The 16,704-nt window shown below is 36.6% G+C and overlaps 1 long non-coding RNA gene across 1 annotated transcript in view; it reads right to left on the bottom strand.

The window, feature by feature from the left end:
- Nucleotides 1-16,704, bottom strand: part of LOC144062092 (uncharacterized) — a 42,020-nt gene that overhangs the window by 10,317 nt on the left and 14,999 nt on the right. Inside the window, exon 2 of the long non-coding RNA XR_013296335.1 lies at nucleotides 7,351-7,415. This is a non-coding gene — a long non-coding RNA (uncharacterized LOC144062092). The remainder of the gene's footprint in view (nucleotides 1-7,350; nucleotides 7,416-16,704) is intronic.

Genomic DNA, 16,704 nt, shown 5'->3' with positions numbered 1-16,704 from the left:
CCAGGATATACCAAGTCTCTCAACCAAAGTCAGCCGCGATAGTATCTGAAACTCAAATGAGGACAAGCAGTATAGAGAATAGATGGGAGATAATGAAACTCAGCAAAAACAAACAAAAAACCCAAAAAGTTGATAATGCTCTAATAACTTGTATGCCTCTGATAGGCTCTATTTTACCAGTGAAAAGGGAAATTACAATGTCGAAGATGCATCATGGTGCAAGGGAGTGAGTGCAGTGCTCACTCTTTTGTTCCTCTTTAAAAGAATAGTCAGTAACACTTACTTTGATGCTTTAATGAATAAATCTTTGCAAGAAGTATGCTAAAAATTCTGAAACTCAAGAAGGTGCACAAGAGTTGAAAGGTTATATTATTACTGTGTTATGTATTGATAATTACCATTTATTGTGTTTTAGTAATGTTTAAGGAACAAGATGGGTCATGTCCCTCTCTGACATTTCAAAGATGTCCAAAGGTATGTTTTTCTATCCATTAATGTAAATCTTATTCCTGTGCAGTCACTTGAAGAAGCTTTGATGGTCGAGGTCATATTCAAGCCTGCATATTGTATTAAATTATACTTGCACTTTTCATGTACATTTTGCTTTTGTAAATCAAAACAACTTAAAGTAGGCGTACAAGCAGCATTTAATTATCTGATATTACTGCCAGGGTGCATGAAAAGAAGGCCCTGAAGACATCACAACCTACACTGTTCTCAATAACCTGTAAACAACTATGGGCTTGATTTATAATGGTTTGCCCGTGCAAAAAAACGGGCATAAACTTGATTGTTTTCACAAACAGATATGGAAGCTGATTGCGTCTGCCAAACATACCAAATTTCTGCGCAGTTCATTTTGCTCCATTTTGGAATTAGTAACTGCAAATATGTGAATGTAGCACACGTTATGTATTTATCAAACCTTAGACAAAGTGCGGTGGATTATTTTGCATCTTTAGATAACACGCAAGGCAGGTGTAAACCCGTACACAATGTGGTGCCAGATTTTTTTTTTTGTAATATTTTTATTTAATTTAATTTTATTTAATATTTTTGAAATGCCAGAAACAGAAAAATATACATCGTCTATTCAGCCAGAGTAAGAGGTTCTGATCACAATCACAAGAAGGAGTCATGCCATATGACAAAACTCCTTTAAAATTTCCATGCATTCTGGTCATTTCAGGTCACTGCAACAATAGTTGCTAGCTACTTTCAGAGCCATTTTTCAGTGTGTTGTCTTAAGATTTAAACACAACGCTCTGTAGGATGGACACATGAATTTACATTCAACTGTCACTGATTTGGAGCAAATTCATCAAAGCAAACATGGCTTTTATGAATTTGCTGTGCTCAAGATCACACTATCATAGACCTTGCTTGACACCAAAAGACCAACACTTGTAAGGAGTTGTGATCGGATAAAGACCAAGAACACAGAAATTAAATTTAAAAACCTTGACAATGTTAACAGTTAAAGAGTATTCTTTCTTTAATTTTAGTTTTGTTTCAAGTTTGACAGCTAAAAACATGGCGGCTGTAACTCTTTCAAAGCACATGCAAAGATCTTTATTATTTTCAACAAAAATGAACATAAATATTGTTCGTATGTAGTTGGCAATCCGCAGCTGATAAATGTATAGAGATTTTTTAATACAGCACTGCTGGCTACTGTTAACATTCGCTACTATGTATACAACATAATATCGATTTATTCACGTATAGTAGTTTGCCACATCTGCACACTGTACTGTATGTAAAATTCATTTGCCTCATGCATACTGCTCTCATTCCGCTCAGTCCATTTGCCTGATGTGCAAATTGAAGTTTTTTTTTCCCCCAGTCGAGGAACTAAATGTTTGATCGAGAGATTCACCATATGTAATATTAAAATATCTCTAAAATAAGTTCAAATAAAATGATCCATACACCCCCCCCCCACACCCATTTAATTTCCCTCATCTACTAAAGAATAGATCCATTAAAAATCTTACATGAAGTGAAACACATCCCTGAGAAAGTTTGTGTTTTGATGCGTGTTAAACATTGACCAGCTCTAGGATTAGCCTTTACTACGTTTCGTGTTTTGTAAAGGTCTAACCTGGTCAGACATTTGTACAAAAATGCATTAGTGTGTCATAACTCTTCTGAGGCTTGAAAAATGGATTTAGTTAAGTGCAGGAAGTATTATGTGTTGCTCAGGGCGAAGCGTTCTGTTGAGTTATTGCGGCCAATTACCCACTGTGCTGGTCTGGGGACGACATGGCGTATTTGTTTACACTAAAGGAATTGAAACTATTTAGTTGTAACTGTCCTTTGCTTTATTCGGAAACACATATGATGCACTCTGACTTTTTTAATTGCTTTGTTTGATTTCAAGCTGACAACAATCTGACTGAGGAGGTAGAAATGATGCGCATTACATGGTGGGATTCTGTTTCCCATTATGGTTTCACAAGTGACTGGGTTTTTGCACAGAGGTGCTGAAGCAATTAGCCTTTCTTCTAAATGTGTGCCAGATCATGCTACGGTTTCAAAGAGTCAAAGAAATACTATCTTGCTCAGTTTCTGGAAACCTGTCCTTAATTTTTTTTTCTCTTTTACCTAATAAAGGTTTCTCTTTTAAATGTCATGTGAACTCTGGATGTAAATAGAAAAGCACACTGACCAAATATCTGATCTTTTATCTGTGATACCTTCATGTTTTATCTTCAACGCTTAACAACTTTATCCTTCAGAATCCCCTCTGCGCCTGAGATTATCATCTATGGTTTAGTTGAAATGTAAAAAAAAAAAAAAAATGCATTTGCTGGAAAGGAAAGGATGTATAAGGAATGTGTAGTCTGAATGGCATTACAAGCCAAGCTGTGCAGTGAAACATTTTAGTGTTATCTCCATAACTTCACATCACTGAAAAAGATCTGCATCTTGATATCCAGTGTGGATTTATTCCAAACAGTCGGCTATGTTGTGAGCATTATCCAAGCCAAGGCGTGAGAGAGGCGGGAATATGATGGAGAGCAAAGCATTATGCTGGCATCACCATGCTTCCTGTGCAGTATTCTTTTGGTGATGAGCAGCATGTTTGCACCAAACATGCATTTTGGATTTATGGCTAACAAGTTCAACCTTGGTTTCATCAGACCGTAACAAAATCTTCCAAAAAGGTATTATGCTTCTGGGCAATTTTTCTTCTTCTTCTTCTTTTTCAGCTGGACCTGGGGCCTTATACACGGCGGAGGGAATTATGAAGTCAGTTTTAGCACAAAACCTTCAGGGTTTTTACTAGGAAGCAAGAAACATGCCAGCAAAATTCTACTGGACCACTTTAAGTTTGTTTTTGGGTTCATCAGAGGCCTACCCCCGATTAATATGAGTTTGAATATGATTGGTTAATTCAGAACATTGCCACGTCGCAATCATTCAAGGGTGTGCACACTTATGCAATCCTCTCTCTTAAAAAACAACAAACAAAAATGAGTTTTACACGTTCACTCATTCACTCCCAGCCATTTTCACTGAAGCAACCCCCTTCGCTCCCGGTTATTTGTATCTGTTTCCGTTTTGCAGCAATTAGCATTAGAATATAGCCAAATTTTATGATTATTCACAAACCTGTTGAAAACACTGGCAACAAGAGTTTGTCACAACATGGCCCTGGCTAATCTCTTATGCTCTGCTGCCACCTGCTGGCCATTCTTTGTAATAACTTACATTGCTTTAAGCCACCTCTTCATGTCAAAAGCTGTATTAAAGGGTGTGAAGGACAAAGTATTTAAAAAAAAAACATTTTTGGGTTTGAATGATGTCACAATGTTGGATTTTTTTTTTTTTTAACATTTTAATGTTTTGATGTTTTATCTGGGTCCCATTTTTGTATATCACAAAAAAACTGCCATTTGAACAGGGGTGTGTAGACTTTTTACATCTGCTGTAAGTGCACACTCATCCTCTTTCAAGATTAAGTGCAGTTGTCTCACACTATTGCATTGCTGCAACTATCCTTACTTTGTGGCTTACAGCTGCGCTTGAAAATGTACATACATCTGGATTATGTAAATTAATGAGCTCTATTTCATTTACTTTTTTTTTTTTTTAGTTTCTTATGGAGGTCCTTTTCTTTGTGTAATTTTATTTATGTATGTACAGTATATATGTGTATTTTGTGTATTTTTTCTTGCTATACAACATTTGATTCAGTGGGTACAAAATTGATTTGTGTTTGAAAAGGTTTTATGTCTTTATATTTTTAACATGATTGGGAGCAGTTTTGTGTTCTATAGAGAGTTGTACAGTTTTTCTTTTATATCATGTCGTTATAGACATGTATGGCTGTGCAATTTCTGTTGAAAACCAAATTAAAAAAAATTGAAAAAAAAATGATGAGCACAACTGTAAATGTACAAAAGTCGCAAAATGACACAAAAATACCTTGAATCGTTTGCCAAAATTCGCATGCACATCTCTACTCATGTCAACTTCAACCTCTTATCAAACCAAATGCCACCCTGTTTTGGATTTTATGGGCAATAGGCCTTTTTCTCACCATATTGACTTACCCCAGGGCATGTCAACTGTATCTCAAGTGGTCCTGATTATTTTTCCATAATGGAGTCCATAAGAGTGAATACAAGTATGAACGCCTGTTTGTCTTTGAAACGGCCATTATGTTTAGCACAGATGCTCCATCCAATCAGCAGCTGGAGTGGCTGTATTTCTGTTAATATTTCACATTAGCCTATGGCGCTACATAATACCAGATGATTGCTTGTCTGTTACGGTATATGATGAGAAGTGTTCAGGGCCGCTAATGGGAGATGTCTCTGTTTACCACTTTGATGGATGGCCTCCCTGATAGGACGAGAGTTCCGTTCAGAGGTGTCACAGGAAAAACATGACAGATGGGCCCAGCTGGTGAAGATATCGACACTTTGACCAGACCATGAAGACATTAATCACAGCCCAGCTAAGCAGCACCGAGGGAACACAGCCGACTTCTCTTATATGAGAATCCTCGCCAAGATGGGGACACCGTGTGTAATGAAGCGTTCGGTTATCCCAAGTTGTAAATATTATGCCGTTACAGACACAAAGACAATATGAATGCGGTAAAATAAAATGAAGCGACCCAAAGAACTTGTAACGTGATTAACTGTCACGAGAGATTAGGGGCCGGTAATAAAGATAAACGGTGCATTTTTGAAACTGTGACATAAGAGATGGCAGATATCCAGAAGTCAGTGTCAAAATGAAGAAGAGGACACTAATGGCTCTTTGGAATCTGCAGTCTCAGTCACACCATCTTATCATGCTGATGAGGCACAACTTTGTCTTGGTGAATAGATGTCATAATGAAGCTGCTGTGCTGCACTTAGTGATTAAATAGCTATCGTCCCTAATAATGTCCCCATTTAGTTGTTTTACCAGATATTTATCAACACTGGCCCTGAATGCTGTGTTGATATTCCACTGATCTTTATGTCGAATTATTTTACTTCTTTTTTTTTGGAAAATGATCATGGATCCTTAATGATAAAATATAAATTTCTGCAAGATATTCAATTGTAGAGCAATAGAGCTCATAAATAGGACATATTATGGGATACCAAATCAATCAAGTATTGGGACACTGTGATGTTATGACGCAATAAGTTTCTTGTTGTCTGTTTACATACATAATGAACTTGTCAGTACGGTAAATATGGCATTTCCTTTCAGATCTTTAACTCTCTAATAAAAGATGATCTCAAACGATTCAATTTGATTAAAGTACTCTATAATACCTCTCAAACTTTTGCTTAGCTCCCTTTTGTCAGTCCAGGAATGATCCTTCATTTTACCCATTAGAGTCGCCATATTTCAAATTGGTGTAATTCAGAGCAACACACAAGACAGTTTGCGTGTTTAACAAGACATCGCCTGTCATCACGCTTCCCATTTACATACACATGCAAATATCAGTCTGAGAGGAAATAAATTATCACCATCCCAACCTCAGAAATCTAATTATATCTACCACCATGACGGACAAGGACTCATAAATGTGTGTGGGGAGAGTTGGTTGGTTAGAGGATGCTGTCAAGGTGTCCATTGCAACTACCACCACCACTAATAGATTTTTTTTCTTCTAAAAATAGCCAACTAGTCTCTCCGACCGTTCATTGTGTTCAAAAGTATGTCTTATGTCGTTTTTCTTAACTCATTCACTCCAAGCCATTTTCACTGAAGCCACCCCCTTTGCTCCCAGCTGTTTTACTGGATTTTGACTGACTTTGCAAGGCCCACAGAATATTGTGTTCTATTGCTATAAAAACATGGAACAAGATGAGAGTCTCTTTTTTCATCAGGAAAAAAAGAGTATATTTGTATCTGTTTCCGTTTTGAAGTAATTAGCATTAGAATATAGAATATAAAAGATAAACAAATATAAAAGAGCTTTGTCGCAACAAGGTCCTGGTTGATCTCTTATACCCTGCTGTCACCTGCTGGCCGTTTTTTTGTAATAACTACCATTGCTTTAAGACACCACCAAGCTTTCTGTATGCTCTAGCATAAAAAAAAAACAAAACAAAAAAAACGTATAAATACGTTTTTGGGACCATGACAATATTTAAAATAGAACATTTTTTATACGTTTTTGAGAGCAAATTATTTTTGCTAAATACGTATTTTGATTTACAGTGAATGCAATTTATTGATTATCAATTATTTCAGTTTCTATAATAATGTTGTATTTTATGTAAAATGATGCAAAATAAAAACATTTGTGGTTGTTTTTGTTGGCCTTAAAGTTATGTCATGTGCTCCTGTGTTCCTTTTTCATGTTTTGTCTATTTGTTGGGTTTTTGTTTCCTCCTGTTCTCGTCAACCCTGTTTCCTTGTGTCTAGCAATCAGCTCCTTCCAGCCACTTGTGTCTTGTCCAGGTGTGCTTTGTTGTCCTGTCAATGTGTTTCTATTTAGCTCCTTGATTTTTTTGCATTGTTTTTTCCCACCTTTCCATCTAAGATCAGTTAAGTCAATGGTGAATCTCGGCTCTCACCTTAAGTCAGCTGGGCTTAACTCATGGTTTCTTCATGACCCTGACACGATAAATGGCATAGAAAATGGATGGAAGGTTTAAAGAGGTATTCATAGTTGCATGTGTATATGTATGTGCAGTAGTACAATGTGTACAGACACATCTGTATCACATCTCTGTTCTCATTTAGGCACTTTGACGAATTAGAGCGTTTAATGTGTCTGTTGTTTTAAATCCCATTTGGAATCCAAATCAGTCAGCTTATTGTTGGGCAGATTCATTAATAAATTCACGGCCTTGTTTCACAAAGTGCAGCAGTTCTACTCACGCAGAGGAGCATCTCTTCATTGACTGAAAATGCTTAAACGATGGCAGAGAGGAGGGCGGGTACCACTGAGGAGAATAAAAACACAGAGTTATTATTTCAGCCCTGCAGGGGAGACAGTTTGACACTACTTTGTTCTGTTCAATTTGACCATGCAATATAACATGTTCCCATCTGGGTGTAAACCATCTCAGAGATGATTTGCAGCTTGTATTTCATGCATCTCAAAAGTGGGGCAGTTTGACTACCCAAGGAGATGTGTATTCACCGCACAGCTGGATACTCTATAAAGATCCCACAAATCTTATCAGACTGTACATTTTGCCAATATTCATCAGAAAATGTTCTTTCATATGCATAATAGCAAAAATGTGGAGACAGTTTCAATGGCTCTGCACACCGCAGCTTTATTATTGTCACATTTTATTTTTTTTGTATCAAGCCAAAACTACATATAAATGTTATTGTATCATGATGAAAAAAAAAAAACTGCACTGGAAAAAAAACAAAAAAAACCCCATGTAATATAAAATAATTTTACTTTTTAGTTTACAGTTTTTTTCTGTATTAAAAAAAAATCAATTAATTTACAAAAATAAACTCTGATTTTACATGTCAAATGTAAAATAACATGAAATCACTGTAACTGTTAAAACACACAATATTTATGTTATTTTCGTAATTTTACCCTAATTTCTTTCTGAATTGACCCCAATTTTTTTTTAAGTGAAAATAACTACAATGCAGCTGTTATGTCCTAGATTGTAGCATTCATTGTCCATCCATCCATCCATTTTCTTGACCGCTTTTCCTCACTAGGGTCGCGGGGGTGCTGGAGCCTATCCCAGCTGGCTTCGGGCAGTAGGCGGGGCACACCCTCAACTGGTTGCCAGCCAATCGCAGGGCACACAGAGACTTTTTGAAAGGACATCTAATGAGCTATAGGTAAAGGGGAAAGCTTGAGAGGATGAATAATACGCAAAGCAAACAATTGGACTTACGGATGCTGCCTCTGCTGAAGCATCAGCAATACCAAGCAGTGATGTGCGATCAGGGCAGGCAAGACAGGCTGAAATGAAAGTTGAAACTGTTTGGCTTCTTCTATTTATTTTACTTATTTCTTTCATTTCAGAAAGCCTGCACTACCTGTAGGTTTGAAACTGACAACATTTGGTGATTTTCATACCTCAATTAAAAATGACTCATTACTTAGTCTGGCCTGCAGGCAAAAATGCTGCAAAAATGATCCCCCTGAAGGCACACCGCTACTGTGCTTTTCTAAGCCCTGTCCGCGTAGCGATGTGTGTTTGCGCATGCGTAGTCACTTTCCCAGAAAAATCCTTTACGCAAATAGGCAGATCGCTACGCAGCCTTTTTACGTCGCTGTATTATTCCTATGCGAACGTACGTACGCATTCGTGATTTCAAAATGGAGAATATAAAACTATTTTCACACTTTTCTTTGGAGGAAAAAAGTCAGCTTTTGAAGGATGGGAGACCAACAGCTTAACGACCGGATAATCAGCAATGTAAGGGACAAAGAATTATTCCTACTTTTCACAAAGAATGGTATGAACGGAAAGATTGGCTTTGTGAATGTGCTTCGATTAACTGTCATGAAGTGAATTACCCTAAACCCAATATTTAGTTTTTCAACAGTTATTGCCCATGTTTTGAATTGTTTTTATTATTATTTTGTGATATACTGTTATATTACAGTACATACTGTACTGTAAACTGTACTTTAAGTATGGGGGGGAAAAAACAGTTTTTACAAGAAAGTAATTTTCTGTTATTTCACAGTATTATTCTGGCTCCCAGCTGCTGGAAAATTCATGTGTTTTTATTTTTATTTTTATGAGAAAGTAATTTTCTGTTACTCCGCAATATTATTCTGGCGCCCCAGCTGCCGGAAAAATTAGTTTTTTATTTATTTAATTATTTATTTTTTTACAGTGTGGATTACAGTAATTTTTATAATTCAGCCATTTTTATTTTTATAAAGTAAATGTATGATAAGCAGATTTTCACAATTAAAAACCAGAACGCTACAACTTAGCTGAAAATCAAATATACAACACATTCTCATCAGGAACCACTTCTGACAAATTTAATTGCTAGTCAATCTGGTGACCGGTGGTTGTGTACAGTAGCTTATGCTAAATGCTACGCTGGTTGACCGTTCAAAAGGGCTAAACAACCAAAGCACAAACCATTATCCAACTTTATTTGCTTGGACCGGTGTTGCGTCAATGCAGTTAGCACTGAAAATGTGAAAAAAAAATTGTACCAGCATAAAAGTGCGACAAAACAGTGGGTCTGGCAAAATCTGCCGAAATTCGGGACCAGTGGTGTAGTTGACCCTGGAGAAATGGGTATACTCTCAACTTTCACAATTTTTTTTAAAAGTACCGGTTGTCCAGAAAAACATCCTCTTTTAAAAACGGCAACGGGAGAATTAAAAATCCGTCATTTGTACTTGCTCGCAATAATACAATTAACATGACTTGTTAAGAACAGTTTGGCAAAACTAGCAGCCTGAACCAATATAAAAAGTATTTATCCTGAGGCAAGCATAAAGTTAATGTTATAAAATAAATTACAAAATTTGGTGAACGATTAACAAAAATAGTGAAAAACAGTCTGGTTAGACTTCTTGTGACTGGTTAGAATTTTTGTGTTTTAATTTACTGGTACTTAAAAATCATATAAAACCTAACTAGACATGCATGTAGTTGGTGTGTAACCGGCAGCATCCACCCCAGGAATCGAACCCACGTAGCGATCAAGTATCCTGTGCACTATAGGGAAAATCAGTTCACCTGAGCTAAATTTCTGGGTCACCATTATGTAGCCTACTCTGCCTCCGACTAGCTCATCAGTCCTCGTGCCAAAAGGTAGCCAATCTAATCAGTGTAGGCAGGGGGTACTAGCCAATTTCTTTTCTTTGGTCCTTCCTCGGGTCTCCTGACGGCCTCACGACTCTGGCTGGAAGTGTTTGGTTTAGGTGAAAGGTATGGGATTTTTTTTAATAGGTTTTAGGTGAACTAATGAATACACACACACTCACACATACAAAAAAAAAAAAAAGAGAGCAATGATGATGACATGTCAAATCGGTAAAATTACCAAATGAACAATACTGAGCTCTCCAGGAAAAAATAAAAAATAAATAAAAAAAATGAGGAAGACTGAACTCCTGTATTTCCTGGACTACACCACTGGACATAAGACACAAAACGGGGACTGTCCTCAGCTAAATGGCACATTTGGTCACCTCAGGTAAATGCAGTTCTAATTCGTGTGTAAGACAAAAAACACCAAATCAGGTTCAGATTTCCATACATAGATAAATGAGAATCTGTGAACATATGCACCATTTTGAATATTATATGTGCTTTAATTTAGCAGCAATGGAAGGAGTCAATACCTGAGGGGCTTTCCTCACTACTCTCGAGTACGACTGCCTGCCTCGATCTTCGGCAATGAGAAGAGAGAGAGAGAGAAAAAAAAGAATTGAGGGAGTGAAATCTTTGGTGACAGCTGCTTTCCCCATCCCGCTCCATGTTGTAGAGATGTTACGCTCCGAGACGCATGGACACAACTGACCCATTGTTCGTGTAGTAATTAAACAGACCACAGCTGAAGACACCCAGCCACACAGCCAACGGGGTTTCCGCACACTATCAGATGTAAATCAATGAAAGGTCAACCCCTGGCACAGGCCTGCGATTGTACTCTTGGCCCTCAAATTAGGGCAAAGGCAGCGTGCTGGAAATAAGCAGCGATACAGAAGAAGGAAAATTGCTCTCATTTAGACCACAAATATAAGTATATTTTCTGTATTACAGGGGGGGGAAGCAATTTGTGGGTTTTCAAAAATCTTCATATGACGGACCCTTTTCATTTCTCACTACAGTGAGTTAAGATGTGCTTATCTAAACACAGCCTGAGAGATTATAGGGTTAACTTTTTTTTTTGTCACATTCACGTCTTTGCAGCCTAATGTATCATATTAAATACAAGACATTTTGAGCCCTCTATTTCAGCCCATTAAAACCCTGATGTGTATGATCTGACACATGCATTGCCAGGATCATCCATTAGAGGGCAGTAATCACCCAGCTGATGGCTTTTCCTGCGACCTTGCAAGAGCTCCCCAATTGAGAAAGGAGAGACACCTACCCGGGAAACGTTCTTTCTGATTTTGGGAAATACTAATATGTTTGATTGATCGGTCTGTTTATTATTATATTTTTGACAGTTATAAATGTGCAAATTTAAAGCATTACGACCGGATGTATCAAATATGACACCAATCAAAAGTCATATGTGAAAGTTGATTTTGAAAAAATAAAATCAAAATGAAAAAATTGTCCAAAAGGACCAATAAATACTCAAAGAATCAGAATTATCTCTCATATATTTCATGGTTCAGGCTTTATAGGCATAAGCAAAATATATTATTATCAGTAGTACAAAACGATTTTTTCCATCAAATTCAAATAAAAATATTATGTTTTGAACATCTTCATATTTTACATTCTGTTTATTATTATATTTTTGACAGTTATAAATGTGCAAATTTAAAGCATTACGACCGGATGTATCAAATATGACACCAATCAAAAGTCATATGTGAAAGTTGATTTTGAAAAAATAAAATCAAAATGAAAAAATTGTCCAAAAGGACCAATAAATACTCAAAGAATCAGAATTATCTCTCATATATTTCATGGTTCAGGCTTTATAGGCATAAGCAAAATATATTATTATCAGTAGTACAAAACGATTTTTTCCATCAAATTCAAATAAAAATATTATGTTTTGAACATCTTCATATTTTACATTCTGTTTATTATTATATTTTTGACAGTTATAAATGTGCAAATTTAAAGCATTACGACCGGATGTGTCAAATATGACACCAATCAAGTCATATGTGAAAGTTGATTTTCAAAAAATAAAATAAAAATAAAAAAAATATTCAAAAAGGACCAATGAATACTCAAAGAATCAGAATTATCTCTCATATATTTCATGGTTCAGGCTTTATAGGCATAAGCAAAATATATTATTATCAGTAGTACAAAACGATTTTTTCCATCAAATTCAAATAAAAATGTTCTGTTTTAAACATCTTCATATTTCACATTCTGTTTTTGAAGTGCTTAATTATCGAGATCTAAATGTGAAATTATGAATGAGTCATTTTCAATTAGTATTTGAACACAGTCTTCAACAATTTTATCAAGGCTGCTTTATAGAGTGGCAAGCATTCCATGATCAGCAATCTCTTTTGCCTCATGTCCCATGAGCCCGAAGCAGCTGGAAAGCTAATAATTTGCCAGTCGCATGTAAAATCGAAGGCTTAGCAACAATGTCAAGCACCACATTTATCAATTTGATGCATATCATATTGAGCTTTGAAAACAGACTCCGCTCACAAGATAATGTCCAGTCCGACTTCAAAATGTCTTTTCTAATTAAAGTTGTTCTATGGAAAAGCCACATTCCGAAGGCGGCAATCTGATGGAGCGCTCAGATTCACATGGAGCGGTGTGGTTGAGACTTTTCTTAATGAGGTATTCACTGGATGCCAATCACCCGGCATACCTGGGCCAGTCTTCTGAAACACATTTGATATTTGATATACATATTTTTTTCACCCTGAACATTTGGCATGCAATTAAAGAACTGCTCAAAACATGTGCAAGAGTATTTTTCACTATATCCTGAATGTGTTTAAAAGCATTTTGAGCATTTCTCAGAAGGCTGCATATACTTACAAAAAAGGCACTCACTTAGTAGAGTGGTGACTTAACTCAAGTGAAAGATTGAGGTATGCAAAGAACAGTTAAAACAAGTCAAACTTTTTTGCACAACTATAAGGCAAAGGTTAGGTTGTAGCTAGAAATTGAATGTTGAAATGTTTACCATTGTGTTATGGCAAAACCACTGTCTTATTCTTTTCCTCGCAGAACATTTCAAAACCATTTTGAACAGCGATGACCCTATTTTCATGCTGAGCGCAAGTCTAGCGCAAAGCGCAGTCTAAAAAAAAAAAAAAAGGGGCGGCAATGACTCGATTAATTGATGGAATAATCGATTACAAAAAGATTTGTTTGTGACCGCCCAATTGCAATGTAGCGTGACTGTGATATTAGTAATTACGGTCCATCACATTTTGCAAGTAAATATCATTCAATGTGAACTTACTATTGATTTTTATTTACAGTATTTATGAAACGGCATTGTCTCTGCCAAGTTCAAAGATTCCCGACCGTGTGTTCAAGCTGAAATTGGTGATTCTTCCACATCCGATTAGTTTGATGAATCACTCAGTTGTAAAATGTATCCACGCGTTCACACGTTTAAAGTGGAAGTCAACCTTAATATGCTATATGTGACCTCACTAGTCTAAACGTGACATTCAGATTAATATTATATTTGTGGAATATGAGTTATGTAGCAAAATTTCATTCCATTTTTATTCATTTCAGAAGGCGGCCATTTTGCCACTTGCTGTCGACTGAAGATGACATCACAGTTGCTCAGGCTCAGGCAACGACCAATCACAGCTGAACTGTTTTCTGAAGCGACGCTGTGATTGGCTGTTACCTGAGCAACTCTGATGTCATTTTCACTCAACAAGAATTGGCAAAATGGCCGCCTTTGATATTGATTTTTTTTTTTTTAATGCTGGATTTTGCTGCTTTAATTCGCATTCCACTAAAACAATATTAATTAGACTACTGTATTTAGACTAGTGGGGCTGCGTAGAACATATTATTTTTAAGAATTTTTTGGGGCGTTGAAAAAAGAAGAAAGAAAAAAATGTAATACTCATCATATGTAAGTTCATAGTTATATTTAGCGTGATTCAGCTAACAATATCTCCGCCAAATGCTTGATAGGATTACATTTGATCTCGAGGTTTTTCCAACAACAAGGGTGTCACTACTCCGAGCATGTCCCCAAAAAAACCTGCAAACCTATTCTACATATTGCAAATCATTACTGCTGGTATAAAATCCTCCTAAATTGTGGCGAGAACAGGCTTCACGGCTTCATTTTACAGTTTGTCTTCATCTGTGAAATGTGGTGTCATTGAGATGTTGAGCTAAAAAAAAAATCCTACATATTTGCATGACACATTTCCTCAACAGTGAATTATCACCACCGCGTTTTCTTATTGAGTCGCTAGAAAATTCCATGTTCATGGTATTCACACTATGTTAGAATAAATGACAGCAACATGTCATGGTGGAATTAGAAATATCATTTTGTTCCGTCTTAAAATCAGCATATGGCTTAAAAAAGGTGTTTCAGTGGTAAAAATCCGCACAATTTAAAGCGCATTGGATGTCTCCAATGAGTATAATTAATTGAGTAAGTGTGACCTGGAAGCTGTGACAAGTTCTGAGTCATCCGCAAATGTGTGAAACAATTACTGCTTGATTAATGAGGATGTTGACAGAAGTGCAAAGCAGATTTCTAAAATATGTCCCATTCGACCATCTATAATGGCTGCTAAGAAATCTTCTTTGAGGATAGTCCGGACTGGACCAGACTGAATCTCAGTGGACCTGATTAACAGATTGATAATTAGTCATTGCTGGTCCGTCTTCATCAATGATCTCACTATTGTAATGAGCCATTTGTTGGGAAGTGTCATCTCCGGCAATATGCCTTTTAACTTGCAATACAACCTTCTGTGCATTCAATTGACATTACCGTGCTCAAACTAAAAAGCATTTTTTTTTTCCCCTCTCTGATTTTCAGACACTAGAAGCACACTTAAGGCCAGTCCATACGCCAACTGACTCCTTCTCGCTAAACAGAATAAATAACAGCGAGCCCACGCAACAATCACTCAACACAACAGTCTGTGTTGAGAGTACAGCCCAACACTCAAGCGCATGACCTTCTTTTTCCCAGAATGCAAATTGTGTTGCGTTCATGGTCATTTCCCTGAAAGACATCAGACTTTGGCCAAGTTGTGAATTGTTTTCAAGTGTTTATCAAGCTTGGGAACTCTTCTCAATGACACATTTGCGCTGTGAGTTGATTGTATAAGCCTGCTGTCCAGGATCCGGGTTCGGGGGCGGTACAGGATAACCAGTCTGGCCTCAAGAGGACTGCCTGTCATCACATGTGGACTTTATGTCCCACTGATGGTTTAACAGCAATAGCAGACAAAAGACCCCTTAGTCATAGCGGATGATGACCCCAAACAATTTCAAGACTTGTCCGGCCCAAGTCATAATTTTCAAAATGTCGATCAAAAAGAATGTGGCGCTGTTATCATTTCCGAGAATGAAACGAAAACAATTGTCTGAGAAAACAGAGTTTGCAGTGTCGGCACAAAGAAAACAACAATGGCGGACCACGACATTGTTGCATTTTTAAGTGTCAAGATAACAAAACTATTCTGCTGACAAGTTAGTTTTGTGAGTGTTGATACTGTCACCAAAATCGTTTTTGAAAGAGTGGGCTTGCTTTTGAGTCAAACTGAAAAAAAACATGCTGTTATTTTTCCAAAACAGAGAGGAATCATTTGTTGTTTTGCTATGTATACATACAAATATGACACAATCAATCAAAATGATTGATTGCAGGTGTTTGGTTACATAACAGAAATGTGAACATTATGGCAGGAGATGGTTAAACAGTTATTTAATGAATAGTTTTCAATTTGGAAAAATATATAATACTGAATCACACCTGAGAAGAGTAACCTGTGGTATTCCACAGGGTGCGGTATTGCGGCCTAAGTTTTTTATAATTTGTGAAATGATATTTACACTGTTTCAAATATATTAAAAATTTGTAATGTTCACTGATAATACAAATGTATTTTGCTTAGGGTTAACATGAAGCAACTAATGGAAACTGTTGAAAGGGAATTGTTGTCATTAACTCTTTGACTGCCAGACGTTTTCAGAAACGGGATGTCGCCAGTGCCAGCCGATTTAAGCATTTTGACTGATCTTTCAAGGTCCACAGAAAATGTTGCGTTTGGACTATGGAAACACACATACTACCAAATGACAGATTGAACTCTCATCTTTCATCAGAAAAAGTTTGTTTCTACCTTATTCCGTTCTTCAGTAATCAACAATAGAAAATGGTTAGTTTCACCGAAATGCTCTGTTTTGAAACAAAAAAAGGAGAAAAAGAGCTTTTTGTGAAACGATGTTATTTCATGCACTCTAGTGAATTCTACACTTCTTTTTGTCCATGAATGATGCCACAAACACCTAAACAGTGCTTTACTTCTGTAAAACGCTTTCACCAACAATGAAAAAGTGTTTTTAGTTTGCAAAATACGTTTATTTCCATTCAACAGTGTAA

The sequence above is a fragment of the Vanacampus margaritifer genome, chromosome 13, assembly GCF_051991255.1.
Source record: "Vanacampus margaritifer isolate UIUO_Vmar chromosome 13, RoL_Vmar_1.0, whole genome shotgun sequence".
In the NCBI taxonomy this organism is placed as follows: Eukaryota; Metazoa; Chordata; class Actinopteri; order Syngnathiformes; family Syngnathidae; genus Vanacampus; species Vanacampus margaritifer.
The sequence above is the reverse complement of the archived record's forward strand: the minus strand, read 5'-3'. Positions and strand labels throughout refer to the sequence as shown.